This window comes from Rana temporaria, chromosome 7, assembly GCF_905171775.1.
Source record: "Rana temporaria chromosome 7, aRanTem1.1, whole genome shotgun sequence".
In the NCBI taxonomy this organism is placed as follows: Eukaryota; Metazoa; Chordata; class Amphibia; order Anura; family Ranidae; genus Rana; species Rana temporaria.
Window position 1 is genome coordinate 50,993,766 of NC_053495.1, and position 6,417 is coordinate 51,000,182.

General features: G+C 40.6%; 1 pseudogene; it reads right to left on the reverse strand.

Annotated features, from left to right (window-relative positions):
• Positions 1–1,559: 1,559 nt before the first annotated feature.
• On the reverse strand, positions 1,560–1,680 carry LOC120946330 (annotated as a pseudogene).
• Between the last annotated feature and the right edge of the window lie 4,737 nt (positions 1,681–6,417).

The window sequence follows — 6,417 nt, forward strand, 5'->3', positions numbered from 1 at the left end:
AGCTAAAACTGTACCAGACTTTGCAGAAATCACAGATCCTGTATTTGTAAAACATGAATACTACATTTATCTTCCTGGGATAATGTCACATTGTTTTTTTTTTCCTTTGCTTAGTCACTTGTATAAGGGGTCGCAGGCTGAACATTTTTATAGCCTGTGACTTATACTGCAATAAAGTGTTTCGAAGCAAGCCCTGAGTGCCCTGCTGTCCTCTCTTATCATAAGGTGATAATGTAGGTGAGAATTATTAGTCTTGCATGGGCTCCCTGATCTCAATCTAGCAGTCGTTTTACTGACTACACCCAATTTCGTTACAAAATTTAATGTCATATAATCAATTTTGTATGCAAGAAAAAATAAGATTAAGTTAGTTTGTTATAACTCTTATAACTACATGTACATATTGTATGTGTACACAAGGAGGTATCTCCAAAGGGTCCAAGATTAACTTTCCTTGTTACAGTAAAACAATGATACCAATTGTAATCATAGCAGTCTTGTAGTGGCCATACATGTCTCCATAAATGATCAATTTCCTTTCTGATCAATCTTTTCCACCTTGAGTAATCGATCTATAGTCAACCGCTCATTCAAGTTATGATTAGTTATGATAGTTATGATTATGACACAAATGGGAAAGTGGCTTTTGATCGATAAGTTAAGATACAGTTACAAAAATATAGGTATGGTTTTGGGACTTTTCATGTACCGTATTTATCGGCGTATAACACGCACTTTCAGGGGAAAATCGTGGGTGCGCGTTATACGCCGATCCTGTGTTTGTCGGCTGTCTCAGAGCGCCGCCGACAAAGACCGAGCCGAGTGTACTGGGCACTTGGCTAGGCTCGGCCACGCCCGCAGGCACGCGAGAGGAGTCGAACACACCGGAAATCCGGCTCAGCACAGCTCGACCGAGGCGCCAAACTCACACAGACGGACGCCGGACAAGGCCGCCGATGGACGCCGGGCAAGACAGCAGACGGACACCGACAAGGCTGGACGGACCCTGCGCAAGGCCGCAGACGGACGCCGGACATGGCCGCTATGCCGGAACAAGGCTGCTGATGGACGCCGGGCAAGACATCCAAAATGGAAGTTTTTTTTCCCTCAAACTTCCCTTCTAAACTTGGGGTGCACGTTATACGCCGGCGTGCGCTATACCCCGATAAATACGGTACTTCCTTTGGTTTATAATCACTTGGCCAAAAAGTCATATTAAAGGGGTTGTAAAATAGGTTCCTTTAAGCTAGTGCATTGTTGGTTCACTTACCTTTTCCTTTGATTTCTCACTTCCTGTTCCTCCTCAGTAACACAGCGTCTCCCTGCAGGGATGTAGTCCAAAGGGAGGGGGCGAGCACCCTGACTAATCCCCAGCCAGAACGGCTGGGATGATGGGGGCAAGTATACTGAGGAGGAAATTCAGACTAAGAAAAAAAACATTTAGAAGGGAAATCGAAGGAAAAGGCAAGTGAACCAACAATGCACTAGCCTAAAGGAACCTATTTAGAAAATAAAAAACAAACCTTTACAACCCCTTTAAACAATTTCTACAAAACTTTATTTAGAAAAATTATACAATTTAAAAAAATGGGTTTGTCTGAAACTCATGATGGTTTCTCTCCACAGAAATCTTTAGTAAAAGGCGAAAGATTTATACGATCTGAAGAAAAACCAGAGTATTAACCCAAGGCGGTTAGTGGTTATTAACTTAAGGAAGTACATGGAAAGTCCCAAAACCATACTTCTATTTTTGTAACTGTCTCTTAAAGGAAAGTACTACCTAAGGGTATGCATTTAGTTACACTCTACCCCCACACACAATACTTTATGTTGAGATACAGTCGTACGTTATGGCTGTAAATTACCAATTGCATATCTATTTCTACCATGTAGTCTCATAATCATGATCATTCGGAATACAATCGTATTTATGAACAAAATGCAAAATGATCAATAATTATCGATTGTGACCATTTAGCTGAAGTCAAGTCTAAATCAACTGGAAGGGAACTTATGACTTTTCAATCCAATCATACATTGATCAAATTATAAAACTGAGATGTGTATAGCCGCCATTGTTTTCATTGTCTGTTGGGGTGGTCAGACTCAGTGGTGGGGAGGGGGGGGGGGGTTTAATACAGGTAAAGAGCGTTTGGCTGTAACAAAATGTACTGTTCAGCTTCAAATAAACATAGACTTTCAGCTAGATTCATGTAGAGCGCCGCAACTTTAAGGCGGCATAGCGTATCGTATTTACGCTACGCCGCCTTAAGTCAGAGAGGCAAGTACGGTATTCACAAAGTACTTGCCTCCTAACTTACGGCGGCGTAGCGTAAATGCGGCCGGCGTAAGCGCGCCTAATTCAAATGAGGATTGGGGGGGCGTGTTTTATGTTAATAGGGGGTGACCTGACGTGATTGACGTTTTTTACGAACGGCACATGCGCCGTCCGTGTACATTTCCCAGTGTGCATTGCTCCAAAGTACCCACAAGGACGTATTGTTTTCGACGTGAACGTAAATTACGTCCAGCCCTATTCACGGACGACTTACGCAAACGACGTAAAATTTTCAAATTTCGACGTGGGAACGACGGCCATACTTAACATTGACTAGTCCAGCTATTTGATAGAATGAATAAAAGTGATTGATGAGCGCAAAAACAATAGTGTAAAGAAAATTCAATAACAGTGAAACGTCCAATAAGGAATACTCTAATAAAGAGTATTGCAATTTTAGATTTGAGCAGCACTAATTTATTTATTATTTCATTTTAAGTTATTATTTTTCACTCTTCACTTTGGGTATTGGCTAGCGCTTTAGTTCCCCCCTTTTCTATTTGATAGAATAACTTTACGCCTGAAAACGCCTTACGTAAACGGCGTATCTTTACTGCGACGAGCGCACGTACATTCGTGAATAGGCGTATCTAGTCATTTACATATTCTACGCCGAACTCAACGGAAGCGCCACCTAGCGGCCAGCCTAAATATTGCACCCTAAGATACGACGGCTGTCGTATCTTAGCTAGGTTTAAGTGTATCTCAGTTTGAGAATATACTTAAACTTAGGACGGTGCAGATTCCGAGTTAGGTCGGCGTATCTACTGATACTATCTACTGAAAAAAACAAAACACAAAGCATACAAATTCTAGCCTCTCGGGCTTCTTTTCATAATAGTTAAGTTCCCCTTCTACAGACAATAACTAAGAAGGCTGCCATTACACAATCTCTGTCTATCTCTCTCTCCAGGCAGCTTGCTTCTTCCCCAAAGATCAAGTGAGCAGTTACTTCCTCTATAAACGATAACCACAACATTAACATAATGAGGACACCTTTCAGGAAACCCAGAAGTACAGTTTCCTTTTTTTGGTGTTTCGGTCCCAAAGAGATGTTTTAAAAAAGAAATGTCCATTGAAACTGCATGTCATATTTTTTTCTTTGCAAATAGGGTGAAATCAAATGTTCTCAGACTATAGTCTCTGCAGAATTTTCCAGAGATTTTGCCTCGTTTGCATGGAATGAATTTACATGCAGTTAAAGGGATGAAAAGCTATGCATTTTTATTTAAAATACACCTAAATGATTCATATGCACAAAAGATCCAGCTAAGTATTTTAATTTACTTAAAAAAAAAGAAAAATCTTAAAATAAAGAATATTTGGAAAACATTTAAAAACAATTATGGAGATGACGGTAACAAAAGGTACACTGCAGTTCTGGTTACAAAGCAAACAGAGTTGAAGAAACTCACACTGGAGGGTTTACCTGCACACTTGGTGAACTGACAATATTTCACTAAAGGGGGGGGGGGGTTGGGGGGGTACACACTATGAGAAAATCAGAAGAAAAAATTCACGATTGTTTGATTTTCCTATAGTGGGTACACAACTTTCGACATCAGATTTAGGCCTCATGTACACCGCTGCTGGTAAACGGATGTTTAGGAGCAGTTGGGCATTTTTTTAACCGGTTAAGACCCGGACCAATATGCAGGTAAAGGACCTTGCCCATTTTTGCGATTCGGCACTGCATCGCTTTAACTGACAATTGCGCGGTCGTGCGACGTGGCTCCCAAACAAAATTGACGTCCTTTTTTCCCCACAAATAGAGCTTTCTTTTGGTGGTATTTGATCACCTCTGCAGTTTTTATTTTTTGCGCTATTAAAAAAAAATAGAGCGACAATTTTGAAAAAAAATGCAATATTTTTTACTTTTTGCTATAATAAATATCCCCAAAAAAGATATACATTTGTTTTTCTCCTCAGTTTAGGCAGATATGTATTCTTCTAACTATTTTTGGAAAAAAAAAATCGCAATAAGCGTTTATCGATTGGTTTGCGCAACATTTATAGCATTTACAAAATAGGGGATAGTTTTATGGCATTTTTATTAATATTAATTTTTTTACTACTAATGGCGGCGATCAGCGTTTTTTTTTTTTGTGACTGCGACATAATGGCGGACACATCAGACAGTTTTGACACATTTTTGGGACCATTGTCATTTTCACAGCAAAAAGTGCTATAAAAATGCCCTTATTACTGTGAAAATTAGAATGGCAGTGAGGGGTTAACCACTAGGGGGAGCTGTAGGGGTTAAGTGTGACCTCATGTGTAGAGGGGCGGGGCTGGACGTGTGACATCAGTGATCGTCATTCCCTATATCAATTTTGACACACCTATTAGACCAATTAACCTTCCAACATGTTTTTGGAGTATGGAGAGGAAACTGGAGGAAACCCATACCAACACAGGGAGAACATGCAAACTCAAAGCTCAAAGCTGTCCAGGTCGGGATTTGAACTAATCACCCAACTTTGCAAGACATACAATACATGTTGACCACTAGGGCTGGAGGTACGCTAATTGAATGATGTTCACATTTTTAAGGTTTAAGGGCATTCGTTTTAGACCACAGTTAGAAGAACAGCTTGTAGTGTAGGTTTAAAGGGGTTGTAAAGGATAAAAAAAAATTCCCTAAATAGCTTCCTTTACAATAGTGCAGTCCTCCTTTACTTACCTCATCCTTCCATTTTGCTTTTAAATGTCCTTATTTCTTCTGAGAAATCCTCACTTCCTGTTCTTCTGTCTGTAACTACACGCAGTAATGCAAGGCTTTCTCCCTGGTGTGGAGAAAGCCTCTTGAAGGGGGAGGGGGCGAGCAGGAGGGTCAGGACACTCTCTACTTTGCAGTAGAGAAAGGAGCTGTGTGTTAGTGGGCGTCCCGACACTCCTGCTCGCCCCCTCCCCCTCAAGAGGCTTTCTACACACCAGGGAGAAAGCCTTGCATTACTGCGTGTAGTTACAGACAGAAGAACAGGAAGTGAGGATTTCTCAGAAGAAATAAGGACGTTTAAAAGCAAAATCGAAGGATGAGGTAAGTGAAGGACCACTGCACTAAGGTAAAGGAATCTATTTAGGGATTTTTTTTTTATCCTTTACAACCCCTTTAAACCTACACTACAAGCTGTTCTTCTAACTGTGGTCTAGGAAACATATTTGTAAATATATAAATATAAAACAAAAAATAACATTTATAAAAATGCACAGTTTCCCTTTGAGCGCAGTTTATATGTTTTCCAAACAGCAGTTCATTCACTGATTGTACTCTGTCTCTCCTATCAGCTGATTCTGGCTCTGCAGCCCACCTGATTGGACCCTCATGCTGCTTCTCCCTACCCCCCTTTGAGCTCTGTTGTACAGACTTTACTTACAATACATACTTTACTTAATATACATTTTATTGATGTATTAATGATTAAAGAGAATCCCCTTTTGCTGCTAGGTGAAAGTGCTAACAACTACACCAATATGCTGCTCATTGACTTGAAACAAGCCCAGGACTTCTGATGAGAATCGCGGGGCCCCATAAAGACTACCTGACAGATCCCCCCCCTCCCCCCAAAGAAAATATTAAAGCTATTTATGAAGTCATTATTAGCAGACACAAATACAACATAACTCACAGAATTCCTGCTAAATCTAATAGATAAAACTGAGGTATTAAATAAAGCTTTTTGTGAATAAGGTCTTGGGGCTCATGCACATGGGTGCTGTGATCTGTACAGTGTGAATCAGTGGTTCATTTATGTGGCTTGAGCCACCAGGAGCTGTACGAACATAGCTGCAGGTCCTAATTTGATAGACGTGGGGATGCAGGCAGTAGTGTATTTAGTTTTTCTGCTGCCCTAGTCCTGACTAAACTTGTGCACCCCCTAATTTAAATATGACCCACCCCTTCCTGTCAAGGCCACTCCCCTTTCTGTTAAAGACCTGCCCTGAAATTTTCAAGTGGGGACACTGGGGGGTTTAATGGATTCCCTTAATTTGCATTGATTTCCTCTCACTTCCTGTTTGGCATAAATAATTTTATGGAGAGGACTTAGAATTTATAACCATGCCAATGGTGCAGCAGA